We start from the raw sequence: 15515 nt of genomic DNA on the forward strand, positions 1-15515 counted from the left end.
AGCTGGAAAAGAATCTGCCTGAAATGCAGGAGACCCTGGGTTGATTCCTGGGTCTGGAAGATGCCCTAGAGAAGAAATAGGCTACCCACTCCAGTATTCATGGACTTCCCTAGTGGCTCAGATGGTAAAGAGTCCTCCTGCAATGTGGGAGGCCTGGGTTCTATCCCTGGATTGGGACGATGCCCTTTAGAAGTGAATGGCAACCCACTCCGGTATTCTTGCCTGGAGAATTCCCATGGACAGAGGAGCCTGGTGGGCTACAGTCCGTGGGGTCACAAAGAGCCTGACACGACTGCACAACTAAGCACAACACGAATCTTTGTAAGTATCCACTTAGCAAATCATTACTGAATTCTTACTTGATTAGTACCAGACACTATTTTAGGCAGTCAGAAAACAGCATTCAGCATCCTCGTGGAACTTAACATATGGGCAGCAGGGGACTGAAATATTCCAGTAAATAGCAATGCAATATATTAAGTATTGGGATAGAGGACTGAGGAAGGAAATTGTTTTCTTTGAGGAAACAAGTTTCAGACTTGTTTAGTTTCTGTCAGGATTATTGTGTACTGTTTATATATTTTCCTCTCCCTTCTCTCTGTCTCTGTCTCTCTTTCTGTCTCTTTCTCTGTCTTTCCCTCACTGTCTCTTTCTTTCCCTCCCTTACTCCCTCTCTCTTTCTTTCTTTGTAAAATACTCTGTGATAAATATCTTATGCATTCCTAGGACTGGATATCAGCCAACAGTTTAAAAAAAAGCTCACACAAATCATGAGATGATATCTTATACATGTCAAGGTTCACTCTAGATATAAGTATTTATTATATATTTGTTACTATGATACTTAGGCATTTTGACATGAGTGCTATTTTATCATAATAAAAATATATCTAAGACAAGAGCAGTAAAGGGGAGGCTGAGCAGATGTCCTGCGTTGCCCTTATTAAAACAGGTAGATTTTATGTCTGACAAGCGAGGCATGAATATAATTAAGCTCAAATGCTGGTACAGAGCTAATGGGGAGCATTCATCAGGTTTGGAAGAGAATTTGACCCTTTATTTGAGTCGTATCTATTGTATTCCTTTTCTTGACATAATTTTCTAGCATAAATGTTACATTTTCTCCTTAACTCCTCATGATTCATACTCATTTCTTGTCCCCAGTAATCTATCCAGAACAGCCAAGAGGAGAATATTCTTTCATGCCTGTAGTCACATACAGACATAGCATGGTTTTATGTGTGTGCATATATTTCTTCTTATAAAGTGTCCCTAAAGCCATGTCTAAATTTTGAGCAAAGTGTATATTTTCCCAAGGAGATTAATTTGGACAACAATTACATACACATTTACAATCCCAAAAGTTTACATATTTTGAAGTCACACTTCATATTAGTTTATTTTAATAAGGTGAATTCTATCCATGCCTTACTTGTAAGATGAAAATTTTGCAAATAATTACATAAGGCCCATGTACCAATTTTTGCTTTTTTGCTACACCTCTTTCTCCTAGTGTGTCTTTTCCTCCCAATCTTTTACACAACTTGCATCTCTCCAGAATGTTTCCCAAAGGAACCTTAGGGATAGGTTCCTTTAAGTAGCGCCAGCTCTCTTCTCTGTATAGGCTCTTCCATGAGTTGGAACACCATGCCAGCGTTCTTATGTGTATCATCTCCTCAAACTGTAATACACTTTTTTTTTTTTACTATGAAGAAAGTTAATTTTCTTCTTAGTTCTTTTGTAACTAAGTTGACCAAGATGACCAGGTTAGTAGTGGACAGAGCTGGGATGCCAGCATAGGTTGTCTGACAAAAAATCCTGTCCTTAACCTAAACTTGGGCCAGTGATTTTCAGTGTTGTTTATTACCACCAAGGAGACAAGATTTTCCTAATTTTATTTTTGCCCAAAGTAGGAAACTTACAATGAAAAGCATGGCAAAGAAACCAACAAAAAAGGAAAGTCATCTTATTTTTTAGGTATTGGTTTGGATTTGCCAGGATGAAGAAATCTCATTTCCTGACCTTGACTCCTAGTTCTCTACGCATTGCCTCCATCCAGTTTCTCCCTTGGAAGTGTCTTTATATGGACCCAGTGGCGGTACTTCCAGATACTCTCTTGGCTTTCCAGCGGTGGGGTGTCAACGCAGTAGAGAACCAGCTGCGGTAGAGAAATACTACAGCCAGGCCTGCTTCACTCCTTTCTCCTGTGTTGTAACATTGCTATGTTTTTTAGATTGGGCAGACATTTTCTGACAGGAGTTCTGAGCAAGCCTAAAGCTGAAAATCAACTGACTTCATCAGGTTCAACTGAAATGCAAATGTTGGCATCTCATCTATGAGTGGTTGGAAAATGCCTTTTTTTAAGTTTTGAAAAATGGATGAGTAGAAACTTGAACTGGGCTTTCATTTAGGAAAGTCAGCATTACTGTTGTCAGGTTTAATTTCTCTCTATCCACATGACAGCTTGTTTTTATGCAGAGTCTTTAATCACCAATTTAGGATTACATTTTGCCCATTAGATGGATAGTATGTCCAAAAACTTTAGCAGGCATTGAAAAGCAGTCTTAATTTTATAACTATAAAAAGCCTCCTAGATTATTTATCTATCTATAGAGGTTTATAAAAGAAACTTTGACTTTACCCTCAAATAGATGCTATTTCGACATGATTAGCCCAATGTAAATAGATCCTTGTAGGTATGTATTGAGCTTCAAAAAACCCACTTATGCTGCAGTACCAGCTTACATCATCACTGAGAATTCATATAGAAGCTTTTCATGTAATTACAAGTCGATGGTTTAAAATATACAGAAAATGGCTTGTTGCTTTATTATTAGATGTGATGAAATCCTGTGTTTGGAAAAGAAACTAAATGACCATTTCAGTGGATTAATGTGTAACATTCATAAATGTTCCCAGTACTGCTTTCATAACTTGAAGACCAAGGGAAGGACCTCGACCTTTCCTTTTCACTCTGCACTGTTAATCTAGTCAGAGATGCTTTTATTGAAGGAGAAAAACAATAGTTGGACATAACTATGAGGTAAGAAAATAGGGGAAAGAAAACTACCTGGGGAATTGGACCATGTGAGTGCTTTGACTGATGTTGATTCCAGGAGTTCAAAAGGAGAGGGAAACTAAATAATTTGGTTGTTTCCCAACCTTGACAAATAGTTTCATTTGACAGAATGAAATAATTAAGTCTTACTAAGGAATTTTTAATATAACTAAGTGATTTGTGGACGTGGAAACCACGGATGTGTAGCAGTCTCTTTGTTACAGATTTTGGATGCTTGTAAGTTCTTGATTTTAGGGTTTTTTTCCCCTCTGTATCTTTTTTCTCTTTCTTTAAATATTTATGAAAACTAAGGGATTATAGTGACCCTGAAATGTCATACCGTCTGGAGTGTTCCCATCCTTCAGGCAGAATTGACTCCAGGGTTATGCTCTCATATCCTAAATATACCACTACTCTCTTGCTATCAGCTTAGTTATATCAACCAGCAATAAAAACTCACTTCTAAAAAATAATTTCCTGGCATGGAATAATTGATGTTCCAAAAAGATTTATTAGCAACCATTATGCTGCATCCTAGAAATGAAAATAAAGGCTGTTTTTCCCCTTGAATGGCAAGTAGATAATTCTAATCAAAGATAGGTCTACAGAATACATAGTTCCTAAGAAGTGCAAAATCTAGAATTCTGGGTAGCCTTTTCAACAGGAGTTTCTGATGCCCTGCACAATTATTTGTTTGTTTTGCCATTATGGCCAAACTGTAACCTCTTCATCCTCCAATGCTCTGATCTATACATTTTAGAGGTTTTTAGTGAGAATTACATGAGAGGATGTTCTGAAAGTTCTTTGTAAACATAGTAAGAAATCCTTACATTTAACGCAGTATTTATATTCTTATATAGCACCAATTTCCATTTTCCTCATTCTGTTAATGAAAATAGCTGTCTGGAAGTGGTAGAATATTTCTAAGACACTCATTTTTCACTTCCCTCAGTATTACATCAAGCTACTTTGTTGTAAACCAGTTCACTAAATTTTATTCCAGCTATCTCTTGTATCTTTGTATTCATCATGAAGCTGACCTTGTTTTTCTCTTTGGAACAATATTATGTTAGTTATTTAATTTTTAAAATTTATTTTAATTAGAGGCTAATTACTTTACAATATTGTGGTGGTTTTTGCCGTACAGCCATGGGTGTACATGTGTTCCCCATCCTGAACTTCCCTCCCACCTCCCTCCCCATCCCATCCCTCAAGGTTGTCCCAGTGCACCAGCCCTGAGCACCCTGCATCAAACCTGGACTGGCGATCTATTTCACATATGATAATATACATGTTTCAATGCTATTCTCTCAAATCATCCCACCCTTGCTTTCTCCCACAGAGTCCAAAAGTCTGTTCTTTACATCTGTATTATTGAATTTTTTATTGAGGTATAATTCATACACTGTAATTTATTTTCCTTTTGCTGTGCAATTGAATGATTTTTGACAAATGCATATCATCACATAATCACCATGATCAAGATATAGAACTATTCCCTCAACTTCCAAAATTGCCCTGTGTTCTCCTTTGTAGTCAGTCCATACTCTTACTTCCAACCCCTGGCAAAGTAAGATTTTTGACCATTTAAGGAACGTAAAACAAATCACAAGTATGAAGGATGGTGTATTGTTTTGTCTTTGTTATACCTTAATTTTTTTTTTTATTGGAGGATAATTGCTTTACAATGTTGTATTGGTTTCTGCCATACCTCAACTTGAATCAGCCACAGGGATATGTGTGTCCCCTCCCTCTTGAACACCCCTCCCATCTCCCTCCTCACCCCACCCCTCTCTCCGGGTTTTCACACAGCACTGGGTTGAGCTCCGTATGTCACACAGCAAATGTCCAATATATGCAAGCAGCTCTTACAGCTCAATACTAGAAAAACAAACAACCCAATCAAAAAATGGGCCAAAGACCTAAACAGACATTTCTCCAAAGAATTTGTAAAGATATGCAGATGGCCAACAAATACACATAAAGGTGCTAAACATCACTCATTATTAGAGAAATGCAAATCAAAACTACAATGAGGTATCACCTCACACAGGTCAGAATGGCCGTCATTAAAAAAATCTACAAACAATAAATGCTGGAAAGGATATGGAGAAGGGAACCCTCTTCCACTGATGGTGGGAATGCAAGTTAATACAGCTCCTATGGAGAACAGTATGTAGATTCTTTAAAAAACTAGGAATAAAACTACCATATGACCCAACCATCCCACTACTGGGCATATACCCTGAGAAAACCATAGTCAAAAGATACGCATGTGCCTCAATGTTTGCTGCAGCACTGTTTACAACAGCTAGGACATGGAAGCAACCTAGATGCCCATTGACTGATGAATGAATACAGAAATTGTGGTACATATACACAATGGAATATTGCTCAGATTAAACACACACACACATATTTGAGTAGTCCTAACCTCATGCAAAGAGTTAACTCATTGAAAAAGACCCTGATGCTGGGAGGGATTGGGGGCAGGAGGAGAAGGGACAACAGAAGATGAGATGACTGGATGGCATCACCAACTCGATGCACGTGAGTTTGGCTGAACTCCAGGAGTTGGTGATGGACAGGGAGGCCTGGCGTGCTGCAGTTCATGGGGTCGCAAAGAGTCGGACACGACTGAGCGACTGAACTGAACTGAATGAAGTGGATAAACCTAGAGCCTAATATACGGAGTGAAGTAAGTTAGAAAGAGAAAGGGTGGTGTACTTTAAGAGCATGTAGACATCAGCCCTAAATGATCTAAACCATAGAATGTTCAAGCAAGAGGAGACATAAGTGATTCTTTGCCGAGGTCAGGAGCTGATACTCTATGGACTTGGATCCATTCCGTTGAACTGATGTCTTTGGGCTGCCTAATGTCTTAAAAAGCACTCAGTCTTTAAAGACAGAAAGATTTCAAATACAAATCTAGATTTCTGGCATTGTCTGAAAAAGTGAAAAGCCTGGCTACACTGAGCCCATGGCATTTTTCACATGGCATTTATTGTCTGGGTTTCTTCTTGGTTGTCCTTTTTAAAGAGGACTTGTACTGTTTTCCAGTTTACCAGAGCGAGGGACAGATGAATAAGGAGAAAGTGAGCTGTTTACTAGTCAAGTGATCAGAAGCTCCCTGGCTCTGAAACTTTGTCTATTCTGAGACACAGTCCAAAAACACTAATCAAAGGGTGAGCGAAGGAACCTAACATGCCTCTCCTCACTGTGCCACTATTCATTACCCTTAAAGAAGGGAAAAGAGAAAAGAAAACTTTCAAAGTGTACTGTCAAGATCAGGAAGGAGGTTATCAGGGGAAAAATCCTGTTATGTAATACAAAAGGGCATAAAATTATCCAGTGATGTAACAAAAGAAAAAATAGCTCATCTGTGTTGTAGTTATGAAATGCCCCCAATAGTCTGGCTGGGTATTTTATGTTCTCAAAAGTCAGTCTTCCTGTTTCCACTTTTCCCCACCTAAATCCAACATTAGGTAGCTTCCAGAGCAATCCTTTACAAATGCAAATCACGTTGTGTCAAGCACTTGCTTAAAAGTCTCCAGTTTTGTTCCTTATAGTTTGTAAGATAAAATCCAGATATCTTTGCAGGGGCCCACAAGGCTCTTTCCCCCTCCTTGACCTTATCTCCCAACTCCCTTCCCATACCCGCTGAGCTCCCACCACATTGGCCTCCTGTCTGGTGTGTGGGCAGTCAGTCTCCTTCCATCTCATGAAATGAGCTGCTAGTCACATTTCTGGTGGAATGTTCAACCTCCAGGTATTCTTAATACTCAGCTCCAACCTCACCTCTTCAGAAGGTCCTTCCTTGCTCTTGCAGATTAGGCACACTCACTCCTTCCCCACTGTTCACTGTCAAATTAAGTTCCACTCTTCAGTTGTTTATTTTTATTTCTCCTTGAGACAGTTCAGTTCAGTTCAGTCACTCAGCCATGTCCAACTCTTTGTGACCCCATGAACCGCAGCATGCCAGACCTCCCTGTCCATCACCAACTCCTGGAGTTGATGATGCTATCCAACCTAATCATCCTCTGTCATCCCCTTCTCCTCCTGCCTTCAATCTTTCCCAGCATCAGGGTCTTTTCCAATGAGTCAGCTCTTCGCTTCAGGTGGCCAAAGTATTGGATTTTCAGCCTCAGCATCAGTCCTTCCAATGAACACCCAGGACTGATCTCCTTTAGGATGGACTGGTTGGATTTCCTTGCAGTCCAAGGGACTCTCAAGAGTCTTCTTCAAGGCTACAGTTCAAAAGCATCAATTCTTCTACGCTCAGCTTTCTTTATAGTCCAACTTTCACATCCATACATGACCACTGGAAAAACCATAGCCTTGACTAGATGGACCTTTGTTAACAAAGTAACGTCTCTGCTTTTTAATATGCTGCCTAGGTTGGTCATAACTTTCCCTCCAAGAAGTAAGCGTCTTCTAATGTCATTGCTGCAGTCGCCATCTGCAGTGATTTTGGAGCCCAGAAAAATAAAGTCAGCCACTGTTTCCACTGTTTCCTCATCTATCTCCCATGAAGTGATGGGGATGCCATGATCTTAGTTTTCTGAATGTTGAGCTTTAAGCCAACTTTTTCACTCTCTTCTTTCACTTTCATCAAGAGACTCTTTAGTTCTTCTTCACTTAAACCTGTATGCAGGCCAGGAACAACAGTTAGAACTGGACGTAAAACAACAGATTGGTTCCAAATAGGAAAAGGAGTACATCAAGGCTGTATATTGTCACCCTTCGTATTTAACTTATATGCAGAGTACATCATGAGAAACTTTGGGCTGGAGGAGGCACAAGCTGCAATCAAGATTGCTGGGAGAAATATCAGTAACCTCAGATATGCAATGGCAACCCACTCCAGTACTCTTGCCTGGAAAATCCCATGGATGGAGGAGCCTGGTAGGCTGCAGTCCATGGGGTCGCTAAGAGTTGGGCACAACTGAGCGACTTCACTTTCACTTTCACTTTCAGATATGCAGATGACACTACCCTTATGGCAGAAAGTGAAGAAGAACTAAAGAGCCTCCTTGAGACAGGGTCTTGCCTAACTGACCACTCTCTTCCCAGGTCCTGGCATATATAGCAAGTGCCCAGTAAAGATTTGTTGAAAGAGTAAATAAATGGGTAACTTTAACTAGCTGGGAGGAGGAAATTTTTTAGTCTCCTTTCCGGAAGTGAACACTTCAGTTATTGGAATATTAGGATGTTTTAAGAGCCAAAGAAAAGGTATTTTAATTGCAGGCATTGTTTTGGACAGTCATTTAGAGTTATAAAAATGAACACACTTTCATTAAGAATTCATTTGGACCCTAGATTAATTTTATATCTCTTCGGTATTGGCAAGAAAGGATGTTTTTCAGTTTAGACTTTTAATTAATGTGAATAATGGACCAGAACTTAGAAAGTTTTTCTCTCTTGTTATTTAACTTTGGTTCTTCTGATTTCTTCCCTAAAGTGCACAGAATGACGTGGAGTATGTTGTCTTGAGTCAGAGTTCTTCTCTAAGTAGACCTCTCGATTTGAAAGCCCTCCAAACTCTGCATGTTGTTTCTGAGAACAGTTGGTATATACCTAATCTATTTGTGAGTTGAGACAGAATTTTATCATTATTTTTAAATCTAGTTTCCTTGGAGCTTAAGGGAAAGGTTTTATTTTTCAAAAGAAGTATTTTACATGTATTTAAAAGAAAAAAAAAATGCTTGTCCTTTTGCCATTCCCCAAGAAAATCTGTCTTAAAATCTGGGGCAAAATAAGAAAGTGATGAGTAGGGTCAAAGGTCATTTTGCATAGTTTAATTCAAACACTTGTGTTGAATGATTTGTTGACAATTTCAGAAAATCAGATGTCTATCCGAAACAGATTTACTCCTTATATACTTCTGTGTTTAGTTTTATATTCATTTCTGAAAATATTTGTGGGGACATGCAGGATTTCTGTGACTAAAGTTAAAAATATAAAATTTTTAAAGATATTTTATTCAAAGCACTGTGCTTATGTTAGCTTCTAGACTTATATCAAACAATGTAACTTACACATTGAATTAATGGGTTAAGATATAAAGATTAGCAGCTGCTGCTGCTGCTGCTAAGTCGCTTCAGTCGTGTCCGACTCTGTGCGACCCCATAGACGGCAGCCCACCAGGCTCCCTCGTCCCTAGGATTCGCCAGGCAAGAACACTGAAGTGGGTTGACATTTCCTCCTCCAATGCATGAAAGTGAAAAGTGAAAGTGAAGTTGTTCAGTCGTGTCTGACTCGTAGCGACCCCATGGACTGCAGCCTACCAGGCTCCTCTGTCCATGGGATTTTCCAGGCAAGAGTACTGGAGTGGGGCACAATCTTTTTATTTAACGAATTTTACACCATTTGCTAATAGAATATATAGTGTTCAACATGGAATATAAAATATTGAAATTATGGACTTGCTACACTCATTACCCTGGCAGGGATTGATAGAAATTGAAGAGTCGAGTTGTAATACTAGAAGACATTAGAGATCTGGATAAATGATCATGCTATCTGGTCTGTAAAATCTCCAGTGTGAGCCTGTACGTGAGTACTATAATGCGGAATGGTCACGGACCGTCTGCAGCCTTCTTAGTGTTCAGTATACTTGCTATACTGAAATGACTCATTTGAAAAGACCCTGATACTGGGAAAGATTGAAGGCGGGAGGAGAAGGGGATGACAGAGGATGAGATGGTTGGATGGCATCATCAACTCGATGGGCATGAGTTTGAGTAAACTCCAGGAGTTGGTGATGGACAGGGAGGCCTGGCGTGCTGCAGTCCATGGGGTCGCAAAGAGTCAGACACACCTAGTGACTGAACTGAACTGACACTGCTGTACAGTAGCATGGAAGATCCGCTAGAGGAGGGCATGGCAACCCACTCCAGTATTCTTGCCTGGAGAATCCCATGGAAAGAGGAGCCTGGCAGGCTACAGTCCACAGTGTCGTAAAGAGCTGGACACGACTGGAGCGACTGAGCACACACACACAGCGTGGAGAACACAGAGCCACACTGACGGATGGGAATGAGCAAAGATAAAAGGGGCAGAAGCAGCAGCTCAGCCATCGTCTTCTTCATCTCAGCTGGGCTCCCCACCAGAGTAACTCACCTGGCGTCAGACGAATGACACAGGGTGTGTTTTACAGATGGAGCCTCAGCCGAGATTACACAGGCGTACACATTTATCTGTCACACAGATGTTTCTTCTTGTGTTTTCTAGCCAGCAAGGCAACGGCTCGGCTTTGCTGGGGGATCACCTCCAGATGTTCAACCAAAAAGAGACCCTGCTACCCCACTGAGAGTCAGCAGACAGCTCCTCTCTGTAGCTGGGGCCCCTGAGCGACAGTACAAATTAGAAAAGGGTTAACCCATACCTTCTTGGTAATGGTCATAGTTGTAGTTCAAAAACACATAGAGCACAGCATAGTCCAAACACTGGATTTCCTCGTAAATAGTCAGAAACTTACAAATCATATCAAGTTAACTTTATTTTTAAAATCCAAAATAAGTCAAACCTGGCAGGTGGATCTTCTGAGACTTTTGTTTGCATATTTTCTTAATGTTAATTGCCAATTTTTCCACTCCAGCAAATTTGACTGTTTAAGCAAAATCAGCTTGAGTCAGATACCTCAAATAAGAAGTTTAGATTAACTCCCTCTATGCATTTATAGTTTGCAAAATTGTCTCCAGGAGATCCCATTTATTTCTTTTGTATTTTTAGAAACGTCACAAAGAGCACATTTTATTCCAGAAATAGTGAAAAAGACATAGTTATTATTCATGTGGATGTTGGCATTCACTTTATAACCTGGGTTGGGGGGGGAAATGTGTCAAAGCTTTATTGCTAAGTACAAACTAAGTTTTCAGATATTTATGAAGAGAAGTGAGAGTGAAACAAGGATAAATTCTAGATTTTTGGTTTGTGCAACCGGGTTATGGTATTTACTCAGAGAAGGAAAATTAGGTGATCAATACATTTGGGTAAAAATGGAATAAAGGTTATCTTTGAGCTACTTAAAGTTTTTGATACCTATTGGAGATTCTAGATCTAAGGGATAACATTAGGCAAGCAGCTGACTTAAGTAAGTTTGGAGTTGAGGGGAGACATTGGAATTGTTTATATTCAGTTGTTGTTGGAATATAGCTGTTTCAGAATGGAAGGTATAAAACGTTCTAGGTGTCTTTTCTGGAGATGATTTGGCTTTTGGAGGGCATGAAATCCCTTCTGTATAAAATAAGAATTTGAAGAATGTTGTTAGAAAATTTTCAACTCCAACATTTTATATCTATATGATCTCCACTCATAAGTCACTGTTTTGTATCAAGAAATGTCTCTTTTACAAACCATTAAGGAATTCTGCCCTTAGAAGATAATTGTTTTGCCATCTGGCCTTCTCATCCAATTATCACAGCATTATCCATTCTGGCACTTATTTCTCTCATATTTCAAGTCCAGCAGAAGTGTAGATGAAGCCAGAGGCACGGGGACAAACAGCACTGTCTCCGCATTGCACACTGGAAACCGTTATACACACTTTCGTGTGTGTCTCTATGTCAACAAGGTGGTAAATACTGATCAAATTTGATTCGTGGGCTAAATGATGTGATTTCTGGGTATTCCAGTGACTTCAGGAGTACATTAACAGATCATAGTTTCTGTTAAAGGTTTTCAGTTTAAATGAACATATGAAATATCCTGTGAACACTCAGCATTTTGTCAGTATTAAAGATTTTCTTTGACATATTTTCTATCAATGGGAAATTATATTTCAGTAAATTCACATATATCTTGTCTATTCTTTGGCTGCACCACCATTAGTAATATAAATCTCTTACTTTCAAAGATGCTTTGATTTTGTCATGTTTTCTTTTCAAAATTGCTTCATCCTGACTGCTCCTGTTAATATCTGATTTCAAGTGCCACTGGATTTGGTATTTATGCAGTCATTACTCTGGTGGCTCAGACAGTAAAATGTCTGCCTGTAATGCAGGAGACCCAGGTTCAATCCCTGGGTTGGGAAGATCCCCTGGAGAAGGAAATGGCAACCCACTCCAGTACTCTTACCTGGAAAATTCCATGGACCGAGGAGCTTGGTAGGCTACAATCTATGGGGTCGCAAAGAGTTGGACATGACTGACCAACTTCGCTTTCACTTACTGACTGTAACAAGAGAGATTTCAGTCAATTAGGGTTTCCCCAGTGGCTCAGCAGTAAAGAATCTGCCTGTAATGCAGGAATCACAGGAGACACAGATTCGATCCCTGGGTCAGGAAGATCCCCTGGAGGAGGGCATGACAACCACTCCAGTATTCTTGCCTGGAGAATCCCATGGACAGAGGAGCCTGTCAGGCCACAGTCCATAGGGTCGCAAAGAGTCAGGCATGACTGAAACAGCACACACGCAGTATGGATAAAAGCCTAGTTTGAGTGAATTCTAAAGAGACTGTGAGAAGAAAAATGAAGAGAAATAACTCAGGGAAATTTACTGTGAAGGAAGGTACATAATGTTTTTGTTGTTTGTTTTTTGTTTTTTGTTTTTCTGAGAGGGTGAGGGTGGGACCCAGGGAGGTTACATTTAAGACAGATAGTAAGACTGAAGGTGTCCAAGTGGAAGCACTCCAGCAGAGATGGGATATGAGTGATGGAGAGGAGGGTGGAAAATTGTAGGGACGGACAGGACCCAGAGCATTAAGCTGAGGGCTGGACTAAGATAGCGATGCAGACCTTTCTTCCACTGTTACGTGGGTAAGGGTGAGTGGGACAGCTTGGTAGCAGAATGTTGAATTTCTCTATTTTTAAATGTCTGTTTCTCACTGAAATAAGCAAAAATAGCAGGAGTGAGGAAAAGGTCTAGATAGTAGGAGTTTGTGGAGAAAGGAGGTACTTTGAAGTTTTCATTGAGAGTGAGAGAAAATTAGCTAGAGAAGTGTAGTTATTTCCAGTCAGCACTGAGGGTCCATTTGAGGGTTATGATCACGGATATGAAGCAAAACACTCAGCATGATTGTAATTTGTTTATTTGTTTCCTAGCTTATTCAGCTGCTTGGGTTTGGCAGAGATTTAATATTAACCAAGGTTGGAAGTCTTACTCATACAGGAAAATCCATATTGAAAAGGCAAGGGAGTTGACGATAGTAATAAGGGAGTGATTTTTAATGATGGAGAATGGAACCTAGTCCAGCAAGGAGGGAAGCTGAGGAACAAGGGTGGTGGAGGTGACAGGCAGGGAAAATGTAGGTTCAATAGCTTGGAGAACCCTCCAGAGGTGAGGAGTGGTCTGGGTCAAAATATTCTGAGGATGAACCCGAGGAAACAAATGTCTGAAACTGAGGTTTAAGAGCATGCACAGCCACCAACAAAGGCCAGGTCACTGGGAGCTGAAGTAGAATGGAGGATAAGACCATTGGTGGTTACGAGGTCAGGACCCTGAGAGGCCATGCTGGAACTGAAGCTGAGGAGAGAAATAGCAACAGAAAAGTCTTTTTACTTAGCGGGTGGTATCTGTGACTTCCTCTTGGTTATTAAATACTCCCTGTGGTCAGACATCCAGAAGCTAGACAAGATGCAGAGTCACCCCTAGGAAGCAGGAACTTTTGACGTGGCATTTCCTGGACACTGGTCACACGTGCTCCCTGGCTGACCTTCATGAATGGCCCCTAGTTCCCGTCCTATAGCCACACACCCATAGAGTTTTGCTCTTTTTATCCTCTTGCCCTCACAGAGGCTCTTATGGGGAGAATCTTTGTCAAAAGATTCCTTGTGAAGGCATCTGTTTGACCCACCAGTATCGTTGGCTCATCAGCCCTGATGCACTAGCTCCCGTGAACTTTTCCAGCTAAACTGGGGTATCGAGAGGGGGAATTTCCACAGCTCAGCAAGCATACATTCAGAAGACGAATTGCAACAATCTTCTGGAAGAGTCTCGAAGGGACTCTTGCAGTCTCCTTCACCTGACTGATATGTTTTCTAATTTAATGTCTTCTCCCTACAAAATCCTCTAACCTGCTCTTATATGTTGTCTTAGGTGAGTGATGAGGTCAAGGTAGCAAGCCTGGCTGGTGATCTCTTTCTCTGTAACTGTCCACCTCTCTCTTGAAGAATGAGTGGATGTTTGTCACTGAACGTTCTTATCCCTGGTGTTCCAGCTAAACCTGGAGCTTTTCAATCAAAACCCTGCTTCTTTTCTATGGTGTTACATGTTCTTTTTCTAGCCAATTAAGTGGAGTTTTACAATTGTATAGTCAAACTTCAGGAATAGTACATTGTCTCTTTTCTCCAAAATCTGTGTCTTATGTATGCTTTATCCTAAGTTATATTTTATTTCTCTAGAATCTTATTCACAACTCAAATATATTATAAACTGGGTCACTCTTTCCAGAATCATCTTCCAGCATTCTCTCCCTGTCTTCCTGTGCTCAAACCGCACTGACCTTTCAGTTGCTCAGACACACTGGGCTCTCCTCCAGTCACACACTGTGCCTTCTGCCAGAAGTGCTCCCTCCCCTGATTTCCACTCCTCACACACATCCACATCCTCCTGTCCATCCTTCATCTCTGATGTCTCAGCCTCCTCAGTGAAACTTTCCTAAATCGCCTCTCTCCTGTTTCAGCTAGTGTGTATTCTTATAACATGCTGTATTGCTCCCTTTATCATTTACCATACTTGAAAATAAGAATAAATTTGTGCATCTGTTTGGTGCCTTTCTAACACTCGAAACTGAAAGCTCCCTGAGGGCAGGACAATGGCTGTTTCCCCAGTGCCTAGCAGAGTATCTGAAACATAGTTGGCACTCAGTAAATACTCGCTGAGTGAATGAATGAAAACTCCCAGTATAATTCTTACTACAGTGAAATTGAAGGGCTTTGTCAGTATACGCAAGGCCATTTGAGGTTGTGAGCACTGGAGAAAAGTCTGAGGTTAAGACACCCTTCAAAATTTGAGTCCTTATATATTCTAAACTGCAGGATGTGTCTAGTTTTGCAAAACAGGTGTGAGTGGGAGATAAATTAAAATTTTTTCATAGGAAAGTCTGTGTTCATGATTTTTGTGTTGGTATTCTAACCGTGCTGCTCATCACAATAGTTGGTATGTTGCTTAAATGGGCACCGACTCAGCAGGAAATTCTAACCACTCTTTGAAACACAGTTCAGGATCTGCAGATAACCAGTCAGTAGGCTCCTTGTCAAATGAAACAAAAGGCCTGTGTGAGATGAAATCATCTTGAGAATTTTTCCCCATATAACAAGTTTTTATACCATGGCATTTTGCTATTGTTCAATTTAGGTGTATTGCCAATTATCTTTTTAAATTATAATTCATATACTTCGAGAGATTAAATATGATTTAATTTACAAAATAAAAGGTCTATAAATAATTTTCAAATTCAAAACTGATTCCTTGTTATGTTCCTATTCTTTAATTTATATTTGTATATTAATAAAA

General features: G+C 40.1%; 1 protein-coding gene across 25 annotated transcripts in view; it reads left to right on the forward strand.

Moving 5' to 3' along the window:
- Nucleotides 1-15515, forward strand: part of HDAC9 (histone deacetylase 9) — a 1063328-nt gene that overhangs the window by 667859 nt on the left and 379954 nt on the right.

The sequence above is a fragment of the Ovis aries genome, chromosome 4, assembly GCF_016772045.2.
Source record: "Ovis aries strain OAR_USU_Benz2616 breed Rambouillet chromosome 4, ARS-UI_Ramb_v3.0, whole genome shotgun sequence".
In the NCBI taxonomy this organism is placed as follows: Eukaryota; Metazoa; Chordata; class Mammalia; order Artiodactyla; family Bovidae; genus Ovis; species Ovis aries.